The sequence below is a fragment of the Ursus arctos genome, unplaced genomic scaffold (assembly GCF_023065955.2).
Source record: "Ursus arctos isolate Adak ecotype North America unplaced genomic scaffold, UrsArc2.0 scaffold_13, whole genome shotgun sequence".
Classification (NCBI taxonomy): domain Eukaryota; kingdom Metazoa; phylum Chordata; class Mammalia; order Carnivora; family Ursidae; genus Ursus; species Ursus arctos.
Genome location: NW_026622797.1, coordinates 31,943,814 through 31,971,774, shown reverse-complemented (window position 1 = coordinate 31,971,774; position 27,961 = coordinate 31,943,814). Strand labels below are relative to the sequence as shown.

At 40.0% G+C, this 27,961-nt stretch overlaps 1 long non-coding RNA gene across 1 annotated transcript in view; it reads right to left on the bottom strand.

Moving 5' to 3' along the window:
* LOC123001357 (uncharacterized) overlaps positions 1-26,433 on the bottom strand; it is a 62,623-nt gene extending 36,190 nt beyond the window's left edge. Inside the window, exons 1-2 of the long non-coding RNA XR_007191570.2 lie at positions 21,819-26,433; positions 19,408-19,774 (exon numbers count right to left, since the gene is read on the bottom strand). This is a non-coding gene — a long non-coding RNA (uncharacterized LOC123001357). The remainder of the gene's footprint in view (positions 1-19,407; positions 19,775-21,818) is intronic.
* Between the last annotated feature and the right edge of the window lie 1,528 nt (positions 26,434-27,961).

Genomic DNA, 27,961 nt, shown 5'->3' with positions numbered 1-27,961 from the left:
TCACGCCCTGAGCCGAAGGCAGACACTTAACGACTGCGCCACCCAGGCGCCCCAGAGATCAATTCTTTAAATCCTTCTCAGTTAACTTTCTGAATATAATATGTAAATAGGCTCTTTATACTCAAAATTCATAGTAAGTACATCTGTGATGAAATCACAATCTTACCTATTACATAATATTAATCTTCCCTCATAGATAAGCCTTGCAAATATGGTTTTTAAATTATTTTCTATAAAGAATTTCTATATTCTTTTTTTTTTTTTTAAGATTTTATTTATTTATGTGACAGAGAGACAGCCAGCGAGAGAGGGAACACAGCAGGGGAGAGAGAGAGGAAGAAGCAGGCTCCTAGCCGAGGAGCCCGATGTGGGACTCGATCCCGGAATGCTGGGATCATGCCCTGAGCCGAAGGCAGACGCTTAACGACTGCACTACCCAGGCGCCCCCAAGAATTTCTATATTCTAAATCTACATAAATCTAAGAGATTTTGTGAGGGTTGTTTATGGTTTATTTACTTATATTACTTTCTCTGAGATAGAAACTATGGATGATTACTTTGATAGGGAAATGTAAATAAAATAATAATGATAATCAGTGGCTCAAAGTACTTTGCATATTTAAACTCATTTAATTCTTAGAGCTTTGTAAAATAGGTGTTATTATTATCCCCAGTTTATAGAAAAGGAGATGGGCACAGAATAGTTTCGTGAGTTGCCCAAGGTTGCAGAGCAAGTAACTAGTAGAACCAGAGTTTAAAAGCCAGGAAATCCTCCAGAGTCTTTGGTTAGACCACCAAGATAGACATTCCTCCCCTTGAAACTAAAGGCAGGCTGACCCCTCCCCTACTGCATACCCTTTTTATGCATTCAGATTGACTCACTGACACCAAAAATTTGGGAAGGGGGTTGGGGTGCCTTTTATGTGCAAAGCACTGTGTGTTAGGCACTGGAAATATTCCATAAACAGGCAGAGTATTTGCCTTCTTTGGGCTTGTATCTCAGTGATAAAAGTAACTAAACAAACAAGTAGTTAAAATAAAATGTAAAGAGTATAATCTAGTCAAGGGGTTAGAAAAGACCGCCTAGAGAAAGTAGCATTTAAACTGAGATCTAAGAGATGAATAGGAGTTAGCCAAAGAGTAGAGGAAATATCATTAGCAAAGGCCAACCAACACCAAGAGATGACCTGAGAGCAGTGAAGTGTGCCTGAAGTTTATAGAGAGGGACAGGAGCAAATGTCAAGAGATTGGCTCAAGGGCTTGGAATTTATATCAAGGAAAACAGAAAATCATTAAAGAGTTTAAGGAAATGAATCACATGGTTAGATCTACATTTTGAAAGCATAATAATAGAGATGTATTTGGGGCAGAGAGCCCTGCGCCCCTATAATTACCAGCTCAGAGGAGTCCCCACTGGATGGACCTAGAGGGTATTATCTGGAATAAGTCAGACAGAGAAAGACAAATACCATATGATTTCACATCTGCGTGGAATCTAAAAAACAAAATAGACTCATAGAGAGAGAGAACAATCTGGAGGTTGCCAGAGGGGAGGTGGGTGGGGGATGGACAAAAGACAGGAAGGAGATTAAAAGGGATAAACCTCCAGTTATAAAAGAAATAAGACATAGGGATACAATGTACAGCATGCGGAATATAGTTAATAATAACGTAATAACTGCGTATGGTGACTGATGGTAGCCAGATTTATCCAGGTGACCACTTCGCATGTATATCAATGTTGAACCACCATGTTCTACATCTTAAACTAATATAATACTGCATGTCAACTACACTCAACTTTATTAAATGTGAAAAAAAAAAAGTGAAAGGAGTCCCCATCATCTCCTTTCTCATGCTGATGAAGGATAGTTGGAAGGCAGGCAGTCAGGGACAAGCGCCCCCCAGCGGCCCCCACCCCAAGAGGAAACCACCTTAAAAAGGCTTTACACCACCCTGGAAGGAGCCCTCCATCCTTCCCCATGTGACAAAACCCTGATTGGATGACAGAGGAAGGGAGGGTTAATCAGATTAAAACAGCCAGCCAACAAGCCCATAGAAACCCCTAAGTCTTAGAAACTCCTGTAGCAACCCTCTGGGGTCCCCTCCCTCCTCAGGAGCTTTGTGCTATCATTTCACTATCTTTCAATAAACCTTGCTTTGCTGCCCACCCCTCTGTCTGGTCTACCTCTTCATTCTTGGAAGCGGTGTGCCCAAGAACTGAAGGCACTGATAGTGAAAAAACTCCTGTAACAATACCAATGTAAACTTGTGAAGAGTCTTCTAGCAAAGACCCACAACTCCATACTTAGTAACAGTTTTGTCTATTCTGTTTCCTCCCATCTAAAAAAACTCCATCCTTGAGGACCCCTCAGTTTTCATCCCATTCCCCTGCTCTTTCACTCTTCAGTCTACTCCAGTTGGGCTTCGATCACTTTCCTTCACTGAAACCACTCTCATCAAGGTCACTGGTAGGAGCAATGCTGCCAAATCCAAGAGTCACTTGTCTGTGGTCATCTGTCCAGGCTTCTCAGCAGGAGTCCGTACCTGGAACGTCACCTTCTCTAAGAGTACTTCATTCTCTTGCCTTCTGTGACTGCTCAAGCTGCACGTTTTACTCCCATCTCACTAACTTCTCCACCAGGGCTTCCTTCCTGGCTCTTTTTCTTTACTAGTCTCAAACTCCAATTGTTGGCAGGCCCCCGGGGACTTGCAGCTGGCTTCTCATCTCCCTCCACACCCACTTTCAGGCTGATCTCATTACACACCCCCAGTTTTCAATACCAGCTATAATGCAGGTGACTCTCGACTGGACATCTCCAACTCTGAATATCTCCCAAATTTTCATTTTGCAGTGGACCCCCACAAATGACGTAGTCAGTTCCACACACGGTACGGGATTGCTGAATTCATCAATGAGGGAAGGAATACAGGATCTGTGGTGTTTTCATTTTCTGTCTGTAACTTTCACAGAGAGCATTTGCTAATTTCACACATCCTCTAGCATGCAGATTCAGAGGAAGATACAGACCTTCAGAAGAAAATCACAATTGTTCCCCAGGGAAAAGTCCACAGTATTAAAACAGTAATTCAGAAAGCACTTGCATAATTTCTTTGCTCTTTTAACCTTTAGAATTTTATCACAACTATAATTATGCTTATCAGAAGATAGGCAGATAAACTGACTAGTGATAACTGGATTAATCTTTATCATTTGCTGGTTGATCCTAACAAAGCTTTTAGCTTTTATTCTGTAATTTACCCTTCCTTCAAATAAAAACAAGGAACTCCTTCTATTTTAAGATGTAATAAAATTTTTAGGTTTCTCAGGTCTTTTGAAGCCTTAGTTTTAAGTCTATGGACCGTGGCATTCCATTAAAACCACTGGTTCCACCAAAATTCCTTACTAATTTCACATTCTTTACCTTATAAAATGTTAAATATTGAAAATTCCTATTTTTAATGCATTTTGCTTTGTGACTGTGATTCTATTCCATCCTTACGCTTACTATGGTGGTTCAATAATATTTCTTTTTCAACTGCCCTTTTTAATAGCTATGCTATTATTGTCTCCCTCCTTCGTGTGGCCTTGAACTATAGGCCAAGGAAAGACTGCAGTTAGAGACCTACTTTCTAATCTTGGCTGTGCTACCAATCAGCCATGTAAGCTTAATATATAGAATTCTGAATATTCTTTTTTTTTTTTTTTTTTTTTTTTTTTTTTTTTTTAAAGATTTTATTTATTTATGTGACAGAGAGACAGCCAGCGAGAGAGGGAACACAGCAGGGGGAGTGGGAGAGGAAGAAGCAGGCTCACAGCGGAGGAGCCTGATGTGGGACTCGATCCCGGATCGCCAGGATCACGCCCTGAGCCGAAGGCAGACGCTTTAACGACTGCGCCACCCAGGCGCCCCTAGAATTCTGAATATTCTATTCTAATGAGGAAATTGAGATCCATGAGGTTAAACGATTTGCCCAATTAGGAAATGCTAAAAGAACAAAATAAATTGAAGGTATTATTATCTTCATCCTCATTCTGTAGATCAATTAATTGCGGCTTTTATTTCCATACTTTTTAAGTAACAAAATTTGCTGGATTCCTAAATGTGGGCAAGACCTAATTCTCCAGGTTTAACAAATGAGGGGAGTTCTAAACTTCTCTTGTACCAGACTGAGACATGGAAACTAAAGGGACCCTACGAAAAACTGCTTTTTTGCTCCTTTTCCTGCTTCTATTGCTAGGACTTACAGCCCTGCCTTACACATGCCTTATAGAACAGGTAATGTATGTCCTCCTTGTAAAGGTCAAGGGTTTAATGACTTTCTTGGAGTCTTCCAGCACAAGAGATAATACCTGAGGAGTGACTGGGAGGGGTCATCATGAACGTTTTCCAAGATCATTGACTCATCGAGACCCCTGGCTCAGGGCAGAAGTGACTTACGGAGAACACCTCAAGGCTTGTATTTGTTCCTGGATCACTGAGAAGATACCACACAGGACCGCCATCCTCAATAAAAACCCTAGCCCCAAGCAAAGAATGAGACTCACTCTTCTCTCCTTTCGGAGACTCTTGGATGCTCTGTCTGTACCTACACTCTCTCTAGATCTTTAATAAACTCTGCTCTCACTTCCGCTCAGCTCACATTTGATTTCTAGCCTGCATGGAGTCAAAGACCCTCTTGGCTGGGCCTGTGGGACCTCCCTCTGAGTCCTTGGACCCAGCCAGCCTATACCAAGACCCAGCAACAAAAATCTCCTCCCCTGAGATGTCCTCCATTGCCAACTGTGGTTGTGGTGATTAGCCCTTGAATTTCAGAGCGCCTGCATGCTTGCTAATAAAGAATCTCATTTTTTCTCTAAGTCATCCAAGTGAGAAAGCATCTCTGGACAGTGTATTTTGTTTCAACACTACTTAAGACTAAAGTTGCGGATTAGGTGCGCACAAGATCTGTTCTGACCACGTGTCCTCAGTATTCTGAAGGAAAACTGGACTATGGCTTTGAGGGCTTGGGCAGAGACAAGTAGAAAGATAAAGCAAGGCTGAATAAGGCAAGGTTGGTTCTGTGCAAAGTCTTTCCAGTCCCTTTCTTCCCTGGTCCCCATGCCTTTTTCCCTTCCAGGGCAAAGCACTCTCTGTCTCTTGGAGCCACTGAGAGTTATGTGGCCACCAGCTACCCTCCGACCCTCCTGTCCATTACATCAAATTGCCATGCTTTCTATACTCCTCACCACTGAAAACTCCAAAGTACATTCCCTAAATCTCAGCTAGATGGTAGAAGAAAAAGAATTTAATCATATTGACCAGTACCATTGATTCATTCATTCATTCAACTTGCATTTCTTGAGATAGATATCTCATGACAGGTGTCATTCAACTCCCATTTCTTGCCTTTATGTCAGATATTGAATGGCACAATGACATAGAAAAGTGTGTGAAAATGATATTTTCCGACTAAGGAGATCTATAAATAATTACCCAACTCCCCAAAGTGTTGTCAGCCCAAATGATTTTCAGTTGGTAAAATTTTAAACTGTGGTATGTGGAGGCAATGTGAAGAGGGAGGGGGGAGCTAATGGTGAAGAGGAGAAATTTACCTAAATCCTACCCTTTAGGCTATTCTTATAATCAGAAAAATCCAGGGAGAGTGGAGGGACAAGTGTTCATAAATCAATTTCCTTCCCTACAGAGAGTTGAGTTTCACCAAATCCCTTTAAACCACTATGTACTTTGCTATTGTAACTGAGGGGACAGCTCTAGAATCAATGATATGGAATAAGTTGGCCTCGACAGGTGATTTAGAGGAAATGGATTGTTTGTATGGTAGGAACTAGATCATTCTCATCTTTGTGTCCCCAGCATTGTGTAAAATCAATCACTGAAGAATTGGTTCTCTACTGGGGGAATCAGTTAGACATAATCAGCTATAGAACAGTCCTTTCTGATCCCTATAATGTAGGCTACAATGGCCCCAAGTGCAATGCTTTTGCACCTCATTGAAAGGGGACAACTTTCATTACAGAAGGACAGACACAACTCTGTCTTACATTCTGTTAGTTTCTGCCTGGTGCCAGCTACCAACAGCCTGGAGCAGAAGAACCACCACTAACCAAAAAGCATAGAAACCATGGCACCTGGGACTCTTGATTATGGCCTCAGAGTAAGGTAGCATCGCCCAGGTTCTGTTTCCCTTTATACAGCAGCCTCCACACATACCCAGGGTGGTTCTTACAAAAGAAGGGGAGTTATAATCATTTCCACAAGCAGATTTCCACTGATGGGGAAGTTACTTGCAGCTCTGTCATGACCACTAACGTGACACATTTTATTGTCAGTTGTATGTGATTACAACACTAAACGCTTTCACATTTTCCCAGTTTCATTATGTATTGGTTATCCATCACTAGTTTTTTTTATTTCAAGGAAATATTGGTTTTAGAACAGTTAAGAATGTTATGTTAGTAATCCCCCTTTTTAAAAAAAAGATTATTTGAGAGAAGAGAGAGAGCACAAGTCGGGGGGAGGGCCAGAGGGAGAGGAAAAAGTAGACTCCCTACTGAGCAGTCGATCCCAGGACCCTGAGATCATGACCTGAGCCGAAGGCAGACATTCAACCAACTCTGCCACCCAGGAGCCCTGGTAATACCTCATTTTTTTAGAGGAAAATCTACAGAGAAGCAGGAAGGCAGAAACTGTCATTAAAGATACATTGTTAAGGACAAAAAAAAAGTGTGCTGTTTAACAACAAGTGTTATGCTTATGTTTAAAAGTTTGTATTAGCACTTGATACCATCTATCAGCTAATGCATGTCAACAATTTGGACAAAGAGTCTAAGAAAGTGCAATTGCAATGACACCAGAAATAGCTACTTCTGTATTTTTAGACAATACCATTTTAGATCACATTCCTGTGTATTTTCATTTACTTGTGAGCTGCCAGATTCTATTAAAGTAGCAATTAGCTATTCAATCAGCACCCCCCAAAACCCCAGAATTTCCATATCATATTAAGCAAGAGGAGATATAAACCTTTTTGCACCTTTTTATTATGACCTTCTTGTACCTTTAAACAAAACAAAACAAAAAACGACTTAAAGAACATCTCTTTAATCGAAGTAAAAAGTTCACTTAAGTCTTTTTGGTAATGCTGGAGAGGAAATGTGTTCCTAATTACAATAAATATTCTGATTACAGGTTTAGAGTGTGAACTTTTGATCAGGTGGTTTTGCCTGAGTGACAGACTATCGATTCAAGAGACATCGCTACTGGGTGGCTGGAACAATTTCTGATACTTCAACAGCCTTACAAGGGACAGAGATATCAGAGTGATTGCAAGAGAGCTCCCAAATCACCAAGGCCTGGTTACAAGGTTTCTAGCTCTCCTTTCCTCCTAGTATTTGGATAAATGCAAACATTCTGAACTTCAGAACCGAACTCTGAATTCACTGTCTAGTATAACTGAAACGGGAAGATCATTTTTCAAGCCACTGACTGTGAAATTGAGGAAAGTCCAAGCATCTATGTTATACCAGTGTTCCTTCTAAGGTGTCCTAGCTCTCTTCATAGTGTGCTTTTGTACAGGTGGATTAGAAATCTACAAATCACAATATTAAGATTTCACAATCAAAAGAGAGAATAGACTACAGTTTTAAGATCTACTATTGCTAGGAATAAATGAAATCTTATCGATATTTTTAAAGACTTCCCCCTCACCTCAAAACCCTATAACAAGCATTAACTATTCCAACACAATGTAGCTCAAGAGGAAATTGTGCTTGAGATAGATGGCACACCAACTATAGAAATAATCAGGCTATGGAAACCAAGTCCATGTGCAAACGATAACCATCAACCAGCAAACAGTTATTGAGTATCGATGAGCAAAAATACTGTCTTCAGTGCTATGAAGCAGTTCAATACTAAATACAGTTCAAAACTGAAGAAGCTCTCCAGGGGCTTTGAATCCCATATGAATGATAAAAGAATCCATTTGTAAGATAAATTTAGAAAACAGAGAAGCTGTGTCGATGTGTGTTTAGTTGCATTAGGCCCGGATATCTTATCCAACAAATAAGGGCAATAATGCCTAGTCCATGGGATCATTGAGAGAACTGTCAGATGCGTGTCTATAAAATATCTAGGGCAGTATTTGGCACTTAATTGACATTCATTCAATGACAGCTGGGCTGATGGCTGGTGTTGCTGTCTTTGCTGCTGTTCTTCTTGCTGCTGATGTTGTTAATGAAGAGGTCACACTGAAGAGAGCAATCAGGACAGTCCTGTTTCATACATGATCGGATTTAAGGGACAGATTATATGTGAATTCTAAATAAATGGGAATAAACAATGATGTGTGCTAAGGTCCTTCTTGAAAAGAGAGTAAGGGGGCGGGAAAACCTAGGAGAGGCCACCTGGGACTTCCTTCTAGGTCTGCCCTAGGAGAGACAACGCAGTCAGGGCTTGGGGAGATTCAACAGGAATTCAGGGTCAGGAGGAATCTCTCTTCACAATGACATATGTCTTCTTGTCATCTCAGGAATTGAAAGGCCTAAAAGAAGAACAACAAGACAGATCGTTTTCTAACTAAGACATCTCAGAAACTAACTCTTCCACATTCCCCTAGAGTGAAGCCCAAAACACAAGAGTGGGAAGTGGGTGGGGAAACAGACTGGGCCTCTGTTTTTCCCAATCTTTTCCCCTTTATCTCTGGTTTTCCCTTTCCTTCTTTCACTCAGAAAATCTCTCATCTCTATACTGCAGTCCTGGGCTTTTGAACTCAAAACTGACTTAACTTCATCCCAGTTCCTACAGTTTAATGCCCCAGAAAAAGGAAAATCTGGGGGTATGGCTTACAATTATGGAGGGGAAAAATAAAACTTTTCTATCTACCCTCTTAGGTTCTTTTCCTGGGCTGCTGCAAATTAAAGTGACAAAAGGCAGATTAACAGATGAAAGGCCATACACATTTTATTTCATGTTAATTTTTCCAGGACATAGAGGCTTTCCTAGAAAAGAACTGAAGACCCAAAGAAGATAGGCCTGAGAGCTTATATACCATTTTTAACAAAGAGCGATAAACTGTGGAGATGTGACAACACAAAGGAAATTTAGACACCTGGTGGCTACAAACTGAAAGATACATATATGTGGAAAATTAATGGAAGACGAGGACCAGTCCATCTTGGTACCAACTTTTCCTCTTCTTCACGGCCGTCAAACTTTCCTGGGAGAGGAGATTTATGGCAATCCTTATTTCTCAGGAGTGCCTGCTTTTAGTCAGATAAGGAAAGTTCTGGGAGGGCTTCTTTCTGCATCTGTTGAATCTCAAGTGACTTCAGCTCAAAATAACTCTTATGCCAATGCGGCATCTTTTGGGTGGCATATTTTAATCCCCTTCAATTATAATGACAATTGTTTTAAAAAGAAACAGGCCCAAAATGGAGTCGCTCATGGTAAGCCCTACCAAGATTTAATACCTAACCTAAGGCAGTTTCAGCCTCTCCTGGGAGTGGAATTTTAAACCAGTTTTAAACCCGGAATTTCTTGATGAGCATTACCAAGGTCATGATAAGACCACCTGCCCTTGCCCCTGAGGGAAGGTGACTTCCTTGTCCTGCCCGGTTCTGCCTGTAAAACCTTCCATATTGTATAGTTCTCAGAGCACCTGTCTATCTGCCAGGCAGGGGGCTGGCTAATTCATTAGTCATTGAATAAAGCCAATGAGATGAGATCTTTAAATGTACTCAGTTGAATTTTTTTTTTTTTAATACACGGAAACAAGAGAACATTACAAGTTTCAAACTAACTGCTTGGCCCAGGCTCACCCTGTTCATACTCTATACTCCATATGAAAAGGATAGTAAGATGGTCACAAAGGTAATATTTTGACTGTCAAGTGGTTATTGTAAGGTCTCTGAGAGCACAACTTTAGAAACAGCTTCTATATGGCACCTTTACTAATAAAATAGGCATAAAATCATATGGACTGTCTCTGCTAAGGTTCCAAGTATTTGGACGCATAGCATAAGTTGAGCTGGAATTTTAGAGAACAGAAGTGGAAAATATTTATTTTATTTATTTGTCAAAATAATGATCTCAATTCTATTTTTTTCATGATCTTTAATAGAACCATAGTTCTAAATTTATTTCTTTAAGGAAGGATATTCCTGATGCAGAAAAAGAAATCAGTGTAGGCATCAAACATAACCTTTGGGAATTATTGCCCATGACTAACTTCTAGAAAAAGCAGACACCAAGCTTTTCTTATGATACAAAAGACCATGTATAAATTCTCAGTAATTTTTGGTTCAAGTGAGAGTGGTACATTTTCAAAACAAAATGTCTTTTGCTATTTAAAATGCTTATTACCAGTTTCATGTCAGGGTTACTGCATGTCAATGGTAGTATATGTGTCTTTATGCATTCCAATATTGCCAACATTTCTCTAGCATTCCATTACTGTAGCATACTGAGTTAAGCTCCAACTCTGTTACTATGACAACAGAGATCATCGTGGCTGCTTATACCAGTATGCTCCTCTGTAAATCACACTTTTACGGGTTATTTTTCTAACAAAGCATTGTTTAAATTGCTTCAAAGTTATAGCAATTATGTTTTAGATTATAAACATCAGAGTAGAGAGAAAAGCAAATTGAGTAACTCCAGACCAGGATTATAATAGTACAATTGCAGACAGATGCATTTTTCCTGGGTAGGGCTCCTCATACTGCACACACACTGTTGTTGGTTCTGGGCAGAGCAACGCAGGCAGCTCATTTCAATTCGCTTTGTAGGATAGCAGAATGTCCACCCTGCCCTTTCCTTCCATTTAAACTTTTCATACTGTGGTTTTTCAACATTTTGCCAGGAACGTGGCCCCTTGCATACAACTGAGATGGAAATAACTTATTTTCTACTACTAATTTAATTTCAGCCTTTAAAACTGTATAGTACTGAAATTGTCACATATGGTTCCAACTTGTTTTATGTATGTATTTAATTGGGTGGTCTCTCATGAGATTACAGTCAGACAGGGTTGCAATCACCTCCCAGCTCAAATGGGGCTGAAGGGTCCCACTTTTAAGGTCATTTCCACCACTACTGACAGACCTCAGTTCCTCATGGGCTGTTGGCCAGAAGCCTCCCTCAGTTCATCTCCAGTGGACTTCTTCACAGGACAACTCACAACATGGAAACTGACTTTCTCCACAGCAAGGGATCCAGAGGAGAGACAGAGAGGGTATTTAAGGGGAAGGAAGTTAAGCTCTACCTCCCAAAAGTATAGTTATCAGAGTATTTGTGGACATATTTTCTACATCACCACATCAAAGCTATGTAAAGTATTAACTAGCATTACTCTTCTGATGCTTTTTCCGAATCTCCTGTGGCTAGGTAATACTTTAAGACATCATTGGTTTTTGTTCTATTGCACCTTCTCTTCTCTCTTTCCCGTGTTCAGTGGGTAGCTGGCCAACCTCTCATTGTCCCTAGGGACTTATGTGGCTTTGGGGAAAGCAGAACTGACCCAGGAGTCTAATCCCTTAGACTAACAAAGTACTGGGGCGCCTGGGTGGCTCAGTCAGTTAAGTGTCTGCCTCTGGCTCAGGTCATGATCCCGGGGTCCTGGGATTGAGTCCCACTCAGCGGGGAGCCTGCTTCTTCTTCTGCCTGCTATTCCCCCTGCTTATGCTCTCTCTCTGACAAATAAATAAATAAATAAAATCTAAAAAAAAAAACCATCAAAGTATCCATAGACACTAAAAAGAAGGAGCATTATCTGTGGGTACAAACCAAATATTACAGGGTGAATATAGGAGGGTGAAAAAAGGCGAAGGCTCTGGGGAGGTCACTAAGCTGGCCAAGCCACACCAAGCTTTCTGACTCACCTCATAAGCCATGAGATGTTGGGGAGAGGTCTGACTGTGGTTTACCTGGAAGATGGGGCATAAGTTTCCTCACAAAGATCCCCCCAGCTCTGGCGTGGCAGAGGAAACCGAGAGAGCCTCCAGACCTGGAAGGGCCAAGCAGAGGAGCAGTGACATGTGCTTTTTTAACAACGAAGAACACTCTTTCTCCAGTGACTGCCACTTCTTTGTTCCTATACAAAAATTTACAACATGGCGGGGGGAGGGGTCGCCCAGGGAAATGGAGGCATAGAGTCAGAAACTGAGTGACAGAAAATGAAAAAAATGCCACGTCCTTCATATTTGAGTTGTGACTGAGACCCAACAGCTGCATTCCTACAGCAAAGCCCTGGCCAAGCCTGGTGCCAGGATCTTCATGTGAATGATCTCAGCTGATCCCCACACCAGCCTCACAGATGAAGCAACAGGCTTAACCAGCTTCCATGATTTACCTAGGCTCATACAACTGGTAAATGCGGGACCAGGATTTAAACCTGACTATAAATCCAGGGACCGGGTCTTAACATAAAAGCAGACAGAGAACATTAAAGGTCAAATGTGAGACCTGAAGCCATAAAACTCCTAAAGGAATATACAGGTAGTCATCTCTTGGATATCTACCTTAGTAGCATATTTATGGATGTGTTTCCTCAGGTAAGAGAAACAAAAGCAATTAAACTATTGAGACCACACTACAATAAAAAGTTCTGCACAGGGGCGCCTGGGTGGCTCAGTTGTTAAGCGTCTGCCTTCGGCTCAGGGCGTGATCCCGGAGTTCTGGGATTGAGCCCCACATCGGGCTCCTCTGCTGGGAGCCTGCTTCTTCCTCTCCCACTCCCCCTGCTTGTGTTCCCTCTCTCACTGGCTGTCTCTCTGTCAAATAAATAAATAAAATCTTTAAAAAAAAAAAAAGTTCTGAGGGGCGCCTGGGTAGCGCAGCGGTTAAGCGTCTGCCTTCGGCTCAGGGCGTGATCCCAGCATTCTGGGTTCGAGCCCCACATCAGGCTCCTCCACTAAGAGCCTGCTTCTTCCTCTCCCACTCCCCCTGCTTGTGTTCCCTCTCGCGCTGGCTGTCTCTCTCTGTCAAATAAATAAATAAAATCTTTAAAAAAAAAAAGTTCTGCACAATGAAGGAAACTACGAACAAAATGAAAAGATAACCTACTGAATAGGAGAAGATATTTGCAAATGACATATCCAATAAGGGGTTAATATCCAAAATATATAAAGAACTTACACAACTCAACACCAAAAATCCCCAAATAATCCAATTAAAACATGGGCAGAGGACAACCTCAATAGGTATTTTTCCAAAGCAGATACACAGGTGGCCAACAGACTCTTGAAAAGATACTCACTATCTGCAATCATCAGGGAAATGCAAATCGAAACTACAATGAGATATCAACTTACACCTGTCACAACGACTAAAATCACAAAGATAAAAAATAACAAGTGTTGGCAAAGATGTGAAGAAAAGGGAACCCTCATGCATTGTTAGTGGGAATACAAATTAGTGTAGCCACTGTGGAAAAGAGCATGGAGATTCCTCAAAAAATGAAAAATGGAAATACCATACAACCTAGTAATTCCACTGCTGGATAAGTACCCAAGGAAAATGTAGACACTAATTCAAAGAGATAGATGCACCACCATGTTTATTGTAGCATTATTTATAATAGCCAGGAAATGAAGCAACTTAAGTATCCATCAATAGATGAATGGATAAAGAAGACGTGGTATATATATACAATGGAAGATTACTAAGCCATAAAAAAGAATGAAATCTTGCCATTCGTGACAACATGGATGGGCCTAAGTCAGACAAAGACAAGTGTCATATGATTTCAGTTATATGTGGAATTTAAAAGACTAAACAAATGAATAAATGAACAAGCACGCAAACAGAAATAGACTCATAAATAGAGAGAACAGAGTGGTAGTTGCCAGACAGGAGAGGTTGGGGGTTGGGGGCAAAAAAAGAGAAAAGAAAAGAAAAAAAAACAAACAGAGAATAGGAGCATAATGAATGCTTATTAAATATGTAGCACTCATCCATGAGAACTTCTGAAGGCCAAAGAGGATGTCCAATAAAAGTGACCTTGCACATACATGAAGCAAGACAAGATGGTGCTTCTCACTAACTGTGACATTCTGGGTTAGAACACTGAGCACATTTATAACTATGTGTCTGTGTCTCCTTGAGAGCAGAGCCCTGGGTCTGCTCAGCTCTCTCCACTTGGTGCCCAGCACCGTAGACATTAGGTGCTCAAAATGGTTTTGTTACCATTATTTTCCAATATCGTTGCTTTATAATTCTTCAAATATCCCATTCTGCTTCTGAAGAGGAGGGGAAAAGAGGCTGAAGGGTAATAATGTATTTAGGTACTGACGTTTAATTTTCTGAGGGATTGCTCATCAATACAAACACAAACAATAAAAATATATTGGTTTCTAGGGGCGCCTGGGTGGCTCAGTCGTCAAGCGTCTGCCTTTGGCCCAAGGTGTGATCCCAGGGTCCTGGGATCGAGTCCCACATCGGGCTCCCTGCACCGCTGGGAGCCTGCTTCTTCCTCTCCCACTCCCCCTGCTTGTGTTCCCTCTCTCGCTGTCTGTCTCTCTCTCTGTCAAATAAATAAATAAAATCTTAATATATATATATATATATATATATAGTATATATATATTGGTTTCTAGCATTTTGCCAACTGGAAATAGCTATTATCTCTTTAACTCTGATATTTGATTCACTAGAACACATCTCTGCTAAGTTGGAGCTTGCTGCACATTAAAATAGAGATTGAAGAGAGTGTTGCAAATATAGAAGGAGATATGCGTATGGTAAATTACAGCTAGAGTTCTGGTTAATAAAGTGTTGAACAACATGACTTTTATTATGTCAAGTTACTATATGTGCTTTGGTAAAATAGCAATTAACACGGTTCACCTTTATTTAGAGATTTTTATTTTTATTGCTTTATTTTACTTTAAAGAGAAAATTCTGACTCTCTCCCTCACACACATACTTACCCACATACCCACAGACATACACATACAAGGCCTACAAAGATGTTTTTCCTTCTTAAATTTGCCTCTGATTACAAAAGTAAATGTTTTGAGAGGTAAAAAATTTTAAGATTCAGAAAAGTCAAAAAAGAGGAAAATTCACATAATCATCCAAAGATAGATGCTTCTACCGTTTTCCCGTACTGGTTGAAATGAAACCGTATATTCAATTTTGTATCCTGATTAACATCATAGCATATGTTTTTTTCCCTGCATTAAGAACTCCTCAGATATATGTTACTAAATCAAGAAAGTTAATGAGGCTTGAAACAAAATAATTTCTTGACTTGTACTCATTTAGCAGGAAAACATAACGAATTTAAATATTCTGAATCCCAGAGCATGCGGGAAGAGCTTTTATGTAGTCAACTGCACAAGTTCTGTTTAACTCAACAAATGTTTATTGAATGCCTAGTTTATGAAAAATAATAAGGGTTTATAAGATGTTGCCCCTGACCTCAAGAAACTGAAAATTTAGTTGAAAAGACAAAATGTTAATACACCAAAATATTAAATAATATTGCAAAGCAATATATAATAAGGAATCCAGAGGAGCTGGGTAGACCACAGGGGCCATATGAGTTCAGGTGTAAAAAGACCGCACGAGGTCTGGGTGGAGGGCACACGTGTGTGGGTGTCATCCTGGAATCATACATTCCCAGGTGTGATCACAAACCGCTCCTCAGGCCATATGTCCATCTAGGACCATTCTGAAAATCTATTCTTCCCTAGTCCCTGGAACTAGATAAGGCTAGTTCCTCCAGCATCCGTATGACCAGGCAGTGGGGGAACAAGGAGCAGCACAGCTCTTCAGTATGTGTGCACAGGGATGGTTGGAAGTGGCAGATTATCACCTAATTTCTTCTTGTCCTTGTCCCTTGTATTAACTGGCGCCTGCAAATTATGCATGCAGAAATGGATAGTAAATAAACAGTAAAACCATGCATTCATGATTGAAAATATGCAAAGAGTTGTGCAACCGTCACGATTCCCCTAAAATACACTGACTACCCCCCTGGTTCATGCAGATCACTTTTCCTTAATTCCTAATTTAAAAGATTTTATTTATTTATTTGACAGAGAGAGAGAGAGTGAGCACAAGCATAGGGAACAGAGGCAGAGGGAGAGGGAGAAGCAGGCTCCCTGCTGAGCAAGGAGCCCGATGCGGGACTCGATTCCAGGACCCTGGGATCCTGACCTGAGCCGAAGGCTGACGGTTAACTGACTGAGCCACCCAGGTGCCCCCTCTTAATTCCTAACTTAAACATGAGGTCTGATCTGAGCTCAGAATGGGTTTAGCTCTTTCTTAAAAATATGGAAAAGATATTTTTAATGTCTTTAAAATAGCTGAAAAAATGTTGTTTTAGAAAATTCTTTTTGAAACCAAAAATCAACGTAGAAGCTTTCAACTAAAAGATTAATTTTGGGGACAAGAACTGGAAGAACGGCTCGAACAAACACTGTATCTGAGTGTTAACTGTTGCAGTTACTGTCACAGTGATTACAATTAAACTGAAACCACATCACACCCCTGGCAATATGAGTATCAACAGAAGCAGAAACATTATACACTTAATGTGTAATCTTCCCGTCTTCAGCTTTCTAAGCTCCCTGAAATTTTGGAGTCAAATATTGGGTCTAGGACAAAGGCAGAATTACCAGCAGAGTTTATAATCCTTGTGCAATATGCCTAAGATTTTCCTTGCTTCACATCCTCTATAAACGGCAATTTCCACGAATGTTAAAGTATTTTTACTGTGACCTTTAGCATCAAGTGATGTGACCTTAGCAAATGAAAAATCATGCTATTCTCTAATATCTAGAAATACAACCTGAACATATTAGTAATGAATCTTGTTTCAAATCATTGAATAATTATTACAAATTACCTTTACACAAGATTATCACCCAAAAGACACAGCACAGGAATAATAAGATCTCAAAGACTCAGTAGCCATATAACCAACTTTAAATTGGATTTAATCTATGGCATTTACCTATTTTTAATGTTGGAAAGGTTCAGTCTTTTTTGTAGTAGAAGGACTATTAGAATAGACATCTGAATGGACAGGGGAAAGGGGTTATACTTTTATTAAACCATTAGTTCTGAAATGAGCAAACCCCCTGCCCCACCCCGGCCTCCACCGGAGGCAGCTGCCCCTGCAGCCCATGATTGGGGGGGGAGCCAGACGGGGTGGGCTACCCCTACCCTTACTTCTACATCTTTTCAGAAGCTGTAACTCCTAGATTCAATAGGGTATAAAGTAGGGGAGACAGGTTGGCACTGGGAAGGGTTGCTTCCGCAAGTGCTGTTGTTAAGACAGAAAGTTTAGTATTAGTGTATCTCACATTTTCTTGTATTTTATTTGCTCAGGGTATCAAGTTGAAGGGAAGTAGGGTCAGCGGGGAAAAAAATCCCATCTCCATATCACAGAGCCAACTTGGAACTAGACGAATATGCCAATGCTTGGAAACTGGGCTGGAAGATGCACATGTGGACTTGGCCCCCAGCTGTAGATCGAAGAGGCTAGTTCCACCAGCATCCGTATGACCAGGAGTCACATCCCGGGCATCCACACCCTGGCTGCAGACAGACCCTGAATCTAGAGTTCTCCTGTCTCAACTATGAATTTAAAAGCCTGCATGGCACTTTCATTCTCAAGATTCAGAGTAAGATTAACTTTTAAAAACACCTAATGCACGAGCCAAACACCTTCTGAATTGTTTTGGTATCCTTGGTAGATTGCGAAAACACACTCCCTCTGTGAAAAAGGAGTCAAAGTCATAGAAAACCAGCTGAGATGAAAACGAAAATCAGAAGTAAATGAAAAAGGAGTTGGCTAAGATAATAAAGACCTACAAGGAAACAAAAGTAGAATAGAACTTCTATGGTTTGAATGTTCACGTCCACCCAAAATCCCCATGTTGAAATCCTAATGTCCAAAGATGATGGTGTTAGGAGGTGGGGCCTTTGGAGGGTGCTTAGGTCATAAGGGTGGAGCCCTTAGGGATGGGGTGAGTGTCCTTAGAAGAGATCTCACAGAGCTCCCATGCTCCTTCTGCCATGTGAGGACACAACAAGGAGTCTGCGACCCAGGAGGAGGCCCTCAGCTGACCATGCTGGCTCCTGATCTCAGACTTACAGCCTCCAGAACGGTGAGCAATAAATTCCTGTTGTTTATAAGCCACCAGATATGTGGTATTTTGGTTTGGGAGTCTAAGACAGAACTGAAATGTGCCTTTCTGACAGTCTAAAGCAGAATACAGAAAAGTGAATTGGTGATATGGAAAACCAACCTGAGCTCTCTCAGATTGCAAAGGAAAGGGAGAATGAGATTTTTTTTAAATTAGAGTTATTCAGAACATAGAATAAATATAAAAATAAAGTTAAAATATTTCTTAAGGATTGTATTTGTGTTCCTGAGAAGGAAATAGCTATGTTAAAAGCAGTAAAGTCCCAATGAAAGAATTTCTTTTGAAATGGATAAAATAACTTCGATATGAAGATGAAGGGAGTTTACTGAGGTACAAGCTAAATTAATTAAGTGATGGAGTTATATCCTGAGTAGAAAATTCGGTTACCACCACGTAATCAGACCAAGTTGTTTGTAGTTCTCAATGTTCACCCCACATACTTGGCTACTGCTTTACTTGTAATGTTCAAGAATTCATTTTGGACAGTAATAGATTCCAAGCCAGGTGTTTCTCCTTTTTTGATTAGTCAGGACTTCATTGCAAAATACTCCTCTCAATCTTGGCAAGAATTCTATCAATCAATAGATTGCCAGATGAAACATTCAATCACAAAGACTAATCCTTAAACTTCAGTCTCACCATGGCCCAGAAAACCCACCCTAGCCAGAGGCTACCGGCATAATTGATGCCTGTCTTTGAAACAGTATTGTGTATTGAATCTGTTTGGTTGAAGGTTGGTGAGGCTATCCTATCTGGACGTGAGAACCCATGTGTCTTATGTGGATATATGGATAACATGGATAATATCTTATTGCACATATAGTCTTGTTCTATACAAATCTCTAATGAATGCTTTGGGATTTAAAGGCAAGCCAGTTCTTTACTTTCAATATCAGAATCCAAATGAGAGTTTAATGGACCAAGACTAAAAAATGACCAAGAGGTCAAGAAGGAATTACCAATTGTTTACAAATACACCCCCAAAAAGCTGACTTACGATGTTTCCCCGGCAACCCCAATGGGCAAAACACATTGGAGGAATGTCTATGGAATTTACAAGGAAAGGATTATGACTCAGGAACATCCACAAAGACAATCTCAGGTTTGAAAATGCCCCCAAAGGTCTACACGTGTACCTCTCTTGGAAAAAAATACTTAATAGATAGAATACTCCAAGATGAAACAAAAATTTCAAAACTCCATAAGAGTCCAACTATATAAAAGGGCTCCTGAGACTTACTTACGTAGTTTGAGTTCCAAACTTAGAGATGCAATCGAATATGTGTTGTCAGAAGCATTCAATAGCCAGGCAACAAGTCTTCACAGAGTTAGACCTTCTCAAATATTTCTCTCCCGCTTCTGGTTTGTTTGTGTGTTTTCCATAATTCCAGAAAATGTGCTTCTTGAGCCACATTCTATACCCCCAAGCTCAGCCGGAGTCCCTCATTTGCTGTGTTTGATGACCATTTAAAAGACTAGCTGCGGAAGTCAGGTTCCAGCTCTTGCTCACGGGGCCTAGGTGCTTTCATGTAGTTATGACACTGGACAGGGAGAAGCCCCCAAACCACAATTTTCTTGTCTCCTCTACCTTCAACATACATAATCAGTTTCCTGAAAAAAAAAGTAGGAATCAGTTTCTTAGCCAAGTAACCTGAAAACTTATTTTTTATTTCTTTAAAATTTTTGATGACCTGAATTTTTAAGTTTTTCTATGAAAAATAAGAAAACATATTATCTGCCACTTGCCACTCTGCATCACATCACCCATCAGAGTTATTTGAAATATTTTTCTGCTCATTATGCCAAAAAAAATCCCTATTGTGTACCTTTAAATATATATGAATATGTAAAGAAAAAAGATTATAATTAGAAGTAAAATATTGATAACGATTATCTTTGGGTGGGATTCTAGTTACCGTTATCGTTATCTTCTTTTCTTTATTTTCCAAATGTTCAGTAATGTTACTACATCACCTATAATCCAAAAAAGATGCTTTAAAGTCAAATTGGATGATTTATAGGTCATATGATCACAATTACTTCTGAATATATATCAAAATCTCTGGGCTGCAAATACACAGAAATAATATTAAAAGTGATTATCTCTGGGCGATGGATGGTGGGTGGTTTTTCCCTCTTGCACATTTTAAAATTTTTTCTATAATGATAAGCTATTTTATTATAGAAAATGCTGTTCATACAAAACTCAAGGGTGCAGGATGGCTTCGAGGAACATATACTCACCCATACCATAAAATATTTATTGAGTTTTATTTCTATTTAGAATTTAATAGACACCCTACAGGATAAGCCACCTGGTCCCCAACTCAACATGATCAAACAGGCAGAGCAGAGAGGTGACACATTAGGACTGTTTTGTCACACCGCATGAGTCACAAGAGAGCAAGGGCTGCTTTAATTACTAGTCATTGGAATTTCTGATAGATATTACAGAAAAATTTAAATCTTGTTAATTTACTTTGGCAGCTTGACAACAGGCTCATTTACAATCCTTTGAGGGAACCGCAAATTTCCCATGCTTCAATTTGGGATGAGGTGGCATTATTCACATATGAGCACGTGGTGGAATTCAGGGTGGGACGTTAGGCAGAATATATTTTTAACCCATCGGAAGCCAAAGTCATAATTTTTCATGTTTGGAAGAAACAGGACAGGGGAAAAAAAAATCAATGATAAGCTTTAAAAAATGCAAACACAGTCCGACCTGATATTTACAGCTTTTTAAACCTAAAATTTTATCATTGGAATATTTTCATAGAACCCTAAGTTATACTGACCCCTCCCAAGAGTCTTCCAAAATTCTTTTGACTAATATTTTGAGCAGTGGTTTCTTTTAGAAACTAAGTTTTGTCGATCTTAGAATGTGAACTCCACAAGCAGAAGAGACTCATTTCCTTCATTTACCTCCATCCAAGCCCCCAGTTCAATGCCAGGAGCATCTGGAATTTTGGATAAACTCTATTTCTTGGGAGTGGGAAAGAGGTAGGGCTCAGACCAGGTTAAGGAAAAAGAAAAGTGAAAAAATTCTAAGGTGTATTTGTGGATGCTCTGAGATCAGTGAAGCCTTTTCATTCACGGAAGATATTTAAAACTTCCAGGGGGCACCTGGGTGGTGCAGTCGGTTAAGCTGTGACTCTTGGTTTCAGCTCAGGGTCCTGAGCTCAGGGTCAAGAGATTGAGCCCCTCATTGGGCTCCATGCTCAGCATGGAGTCTGCTTGAGATTCTCTCTCCTTCTGCCCGTCCTGCTCATGCTCTCTTTCTCTAATAAATAAACAAATCTTAAGAAGAAGAAGAAATTTAAAACTTCCAGGTTATGTTTTAGAATCTTCTTTATATAGGCCGATTGTCAAAACAGACTTGAGTGAATATTTATGAAGCATGGATATTCATCTCAAGGAGAAAAAAATTCCAAAGCAAAAGATATGTTTGACTTTTGCTTTTCTTTTTCAAAATGCAAATTTATCTTTCCCTGGCTTTTTTGGTCATGATTGTTTTTAAGCCAATATAGCACGAGTTCGTAGGTAAAAGTAAGGAGTACGGTCAGGATGATGATATTTCCATCTCAAGGTTTTGGGAGCACAAGGAAATCAAAACCTGTTAAAACTAAGACCAGGGGAAGAATAAGCTTGATACCTAAATACATGTTGGAACAAGAGCCTCCGTCTCTGGCGGGAGCTTCAACTTCAGCACCACTCCCCCTGGTGCCTCGGCACGTCTTGATATCGATAATCGCCCGCCTGCGTATGCTTTGCATGACTCAGACTAGGCAACCTGGAAAAGCCGCCAGCACACACGAAGAAATATGTCTTGCTGCATTTCTCTGTCCATTTCCTCTTGAGTCTCGGATCTCAGCGGACTTTCAGCTAATGCGGGAAGACAAAGCTGTAGAAAGAACTGGCCTTTATCTTCTCAATAAGTAACTAATAAGCAAACACAGATGCAATTAACTAGTAAGTTTTCATGATTTAGACTTCAATATTCTCACATGATTAACTTAAAATAGGCTGTTTAAGTTCAATCCGCCAGCTTTGAAACTTGTCGGCTTAAGGGTGACTTTTGCGTTATTTTACTTTGGCGTCCGGGGTTCTTGATGGAAGACACCTCGTTCCCAGTCGCCACCTCATTTCTCCGATGCAGTACAAGCCTTGGCCTGAAGACCCAGCCTCCTCCTTTCCCTCACTCCCGAGACCTGGCAGTGCCCTTCCCATAAGGCACCTTCTCATCTTCTCGCTGATCATCAGTCTCGACTGCAGAGTTCAACCCTGTGGAATACAAAAGACTCAGGTAGTTGATACTTGAATGGACACTCCATTCTTCAGCAGCCCAGAACCAGGAGATGATTTCCCCGACACCGCTGTGAATTGAGGAATTAACGCAGCCTCTGTAATGAGGGGAGCAACTCTATTTCCTCTCTGATGGGGATCTGTGATAAAAACCAGGGACACCTGGGGGTCTCAGTTGGTTGAGCACCTGACTCTTGATTTGGGCTCAGGTCGTGATCTCAGTATGGTAGGATCAAGCCCAGACGGGGCTCTGCACTGGGCGTGGAGCCAGCTTAAGAGTCCCTCTCTCCCTCGCCCTCTGCCTCTGCCCTTCCCTCCACTCTCTCTCTTTAAAAACAAACAAACAAACAACAACAACAAAAAATAAAAATTAAAAAAAAAAACAACCCAGAAGCAAAACAAGGACTATGAAAAGCCCGCAAAAAGCCCTATGCAAATGCTATCAGAGCACTAATAAAATTAAGAGCTACCATCAGTTTAGCCAGGCATTGCCCCAACACAATGGACTGAGCATTATAACCCACACAGCAGCCCTGTATCACAGGACTCCTTCTTATCTCCATTCCACATATGAGGAGAGCAGGACACTGAACAGTTAGGGAATCTGTCCAAGCTCACACAGCTGATAAGACAGCATTAGGAGTCTGGATCCCAACCCGGCTCTGGCCGCAGACCCCATGCTCTGAACCACTGTGTATACTACCTTTCTATGAGTGGCTTTCTACAAGCATATATTTTTAAAATGAAAGTCATATTGTCAATGTTTCCCAAACCCCAAGGGAGAACACATGCCTGGTTTTTAGTGATTTTCTTAATTTCTAGATTTGTTGGAATAAAAATTAGTTTACTTAATTTTTTTAAAACTATAAAAACCAAGTTCAGTTATATGATTAAAGAATCACCTTAACTTAAAAAGAATGAAGTCACATGAAAAGCTAGAATATTTCATTGCCAGAGTCACAATGAAGGCATAAATTATAAATTAAAATGTATGTCAGCAACATAGTCCTACGTTTTATTCAGGGATGACTTCCCTCCCTTTTTTAAAAAACAAAAAACAAAACACAAAACACAGTCAAGCATGTTATCAGCGGGCAGGTCTAAGTTTAAATCCCCTCAATGCATTTGTACCCTTTTCCATTATAGTCCATTAAGTGTTCGCCTCTTGGTTTCCATCATTTACTTTGCTCTTGGTTGGGTCACTTAATGGCTCTGATCCTTAGCACCTGCAGGGTTACGGAATGGCTTTGAGATAAACGGTGTGAAGGGCTTCGGTGGTACCTGTGATAAATCGCAGTTATTATCACTGCTGCCGTTTTCATGATTAATAATGCTTCTCTCTAGAGGACATGCTGGCTGTGTCTGCCCAGTCTGTCTCCCTCCTTACTTCTCCTGGTATTTGTGCCTCCCCCTCCCTTCCTCTGAGGGATTCTTCCTAGTTCCCTGGCGTCTGGAGGGCTGTCAGTCACAGTGCTCACCCATGCTGGCTACAAGGGTGGGCTAGGACTCACAGTGGTCCACTCAGAACTTACCTGGAATTTCTGGATTGGAGGTGAGGCAAAGTTCTTCTTTTACTTTGAATTAAAAGCTCTAAGAATGTAACCCCAGAGCTGCCTAATGTCACATTTGTGTGGCACACCTGTAGAGGCGCCAGAAGGAATCTGAAGCCAATTCACGGATGGCTGAGCGAAGGAAAAACATACCTGGGTACAGCTTGACCCCTCCCCTTCCAGGTACGGTAATTACTAATGCTCCATTTACATTCGGTTTTCAGACATCTGCAATTGAAAAACTTCTGACCGAATAGGTTATTCCTTCATTGCATTTATTCTTTCATGCATTTATTCATCAGCTGGTTAGTGGATGTCTACCACATGTTGGATTTAAGTGGAAAATTATATATCTGGTTCTTGAGATATATAGATCTATATTTGCTTCTTGATATCTCTAAGAAACTGAGTAGCTGGACAGGTTTCAGAGGAAAATTACAATTCTGAGTCTGTTTGAATTTTTGGAAGGTCTTAAGCATGAGAGATGGTTTATGGCTTTCTGAAGCAGGGCTTGGGTTTTAGCTTGGCTAAAAGTAGGACACTGAGAGCCAGGCTACCATATCCCTCATTTTGTAAAAATCTGAGTCCAAAAGTGATTTTTATTGTTTTCGAGAATACAGAAAGTCCAGAAAATTACAAATAAGAGAATAAAAATCATCCATAGACCAAACACCAGGAAGTAACTTCTGTGACTATATCAGTATATCTATTTCTAGTAAGACCTTATTTTGTGAGTAAATTCATGGGTCTGTATATTGGAATTACTTTGATCCTTCAAAGATACTCTATTTTCTGGTCCTCTTCTGTCACAACTAAATTAGATGGCTCTTTAGGATATAATAAACGATCTTCAACTGGACAATCAGAGCAGCATTTAGCTGTGCCTTCTCACCAAGGGCACCAGTTCTGCCTACCTGACAAGTGTCCACAGCCAACCGGTCACGTTCAGTAGGAGATAATCAGAAACTCTGCTTGCAGCTGCCGCTTAAGCAGTTAAGCATGAGCTAGACGACACGTGTGAGAAACTGGCCATCCTATTAGGCCAAAGAGGAGGCAGTGGAAACCTAAAACAGCTAAGTTCTGAGGCTCAGTAAATCTCTAGCCTCTTCTTCCCACATACAAAGGACACCCACTGATCCACTAGTTTGCTCATAAATGAGTCCCATCAGAAACTGATCTGTTACATCTCTCATAGAACTGAAGGTCGCCCAGTCCTGTCTCGACATTTTGCTAAACTCCACGACTCAGGAGGGCCATGTCCAGAAGGATACAAGATTTTATCCCTGTAGGTGGTTTAGGAACTATTCCTGTGATCTTGTTTATAATATTCATTTCCTTCAAGAAATTATGGCTAAAGTTCTGTCTGATTTATCACAAATTCTGAAGCGATGATATCTTAATTATTGGTTCTGAACCTCTTAGTTCTTATTTTTCACACTAAAGAAATCTTGTCATAAAGTGGCTCTGGTAATGGTGAAATATCTTGTTTCAGACTAACTGTCCTACCAACTACAATTATATATTCTGGACAAAATGTAAAGATCGCCTGTTCAAAGTCACTGGAGAAAGTCCAAAAGGAGGCAGAATTGAGAAGTTATCCAACACTTAAAAGAAGCAATGATAATGGGTAAGACCCACATTATTCAGTTTTTCCCTGGATGGGGGCAAGGGGCACACCCCAATCCAGGGCATGGAGGATGATCTCCATTAGAGAGCCCTAATCCTAGTAGCCTCCGTATTTGTGGACTACCACAGTAGCTGGAAATCGAGAGAACAAATCTCAAAAAGGAGGGAATCAGAGTAATAGGAGCCCCTAAATCTGTGTATTAACTTCCCTTAAATTCTTGGTTAACCTCTGAACTGTATTTGTGCAGGATAAGAGTCTAGGAAACTCAGAAGAAAAATGATAGCTGGAAAAGCTAAAAGACCTCTACGTTGGTTTCAGTGGCCACTCACCATAGGGAACACGGAGTTTAGACTTCAAGACCCACCCAATCAGAAGCATTTGGTAAATGTTCCAGGCTTCCATTAAAGCTCCACAAGGGACATGCATTAGGAGTAAAGACTTACTCTAAACCTCGAAAATAGGCTAAATCAAAGAAGCCAGATGCAAAGAACTGCATACTATATGATTCATTTATTGCATGGTTAGAGAAAATAAATTTATAGAGACAGAAAGCAGATCAGTGGTTGCCTAGGGCTGAGGTGGCTGTGGGATTAACTGTAAACAGGCATAAGGCAGCTTTTTGAAGTAATGGAAACGTTCTAAAACTGGATTGTGGATAAATGTCATATATGTATGTGTGTGTATATATATACATGTGTACATGTGTACATATGTGTGTATGTGTGTGTGTGTGTATATATATGTGTACATACGTGTGTATGTGTGTGTGTGTATATATATGTGTGTGTACATATGTGTGTATGTGTGTGTATATATATATGTGTGTACATATGTGTGTATGTGTGTGTGTGTATATATATATGTGTACATATGTGTGTATGTGTGTGTGTGTGTATATATATATATGTGTGTGTACATATGTGTGTGTGTGTGTGTGTGTGTGTGTGTATATATATATATATATATATATATATATATATATGAATTATGCACCTTTAAAAGGAAGGAAATTCTGACATGTGCTACAACATAGATGAACCTTGAGGACATTATGTTAAGTGAAATAAGCCAATCACAAAAGGACAGATACTGTATGGTTCCATTTACATGAGGTTAACTAAAGTCATCAAATTCACAGAGACAAAAAGTAAAATGATGGTTTTCTGGGCCTGGAAGGAGAGAGGAATGGGGAATTACTATTTGACAGGTATAGAATTTCAGTTTTGCAAAATATAAAGGGGTTCTGAAGATGGATGGTGGAAATAATTGCCCAATAATGTGAATGTACTCCATGCCACTGAACTGTACACTTAAAAATGGCTAACATGGTAAATTTTATGTTATGTGTATTTTTAGCACAACTTTTAAAAATTGGATTGTGGTTATAGTTGTACAACTCTATTAATTTATGAAAGATCATTAAATTATGCATTTACAATAGATTAATTTTATGGTATGTAAATTATACTTCAATTAAGCTAAATAGACCCTGAAGAAAAAAGTCTTTATCCTCAGACTAAGAGCTTTTCCTTGGGACTAATGACAAAACTAAAATAAACCTACTCTAAGAAAGTCTAAAACCAAGATTTCTCACCTCGAGGGGATCTTCCAATAATACAACTACTTGTTCGAAGAAAATCACGGTCTTCGGAGAAAGATAACAGAATTCAGGTTGTGTATAATGTAGGATCAGAATACCACACACAATTAAAAATCACTAAATGTGGCTCATAATCAAGAGAAAAATTAGTCAATAGAAACAGGCTAATAGATGGTGTAGATGTTGGAATTAGCAGAAAGAGATTTTGAAATAACTAAAATATTTAAAGCATCTATAGGAAATGATTAGAAGGAGAGGTGAGGAGCTAGGGAATGTTAGGAGATATATGGAATTTGTAGAAAATTTGAGAAAGGAAGGTACTAAATGGAAATATTAGAACTAAAAAATACAATATTTGGAATGAAACATTCATTGGATGGCATTAAAAGATGTTTGGCCATAACAGGAAAAAGGATTGAAGATTGGTCAATAAAGTCATCCAAACTGAGGCACAGAAAAAGAAAAGACTTTAACAAAATAAGCAGAACCCGAATTACCTGTGAAATAATATCAAGCAGTCTAATACACATGTAATGGGAGTCCCAGAAGGAAAGGAGAAGAAGAATCGGGCAGAAAATTATATTTGAAGAAATAAGGACCAAAAAATTCGAAATTTGACCTAAATCAGCAACCCACCGGTCCAGGATTCTCAGTGAAAGCCAAGCAGGATAAAAACAAAGTCACACCGGGAAATATCAAAAGGAAACTTAAAAACA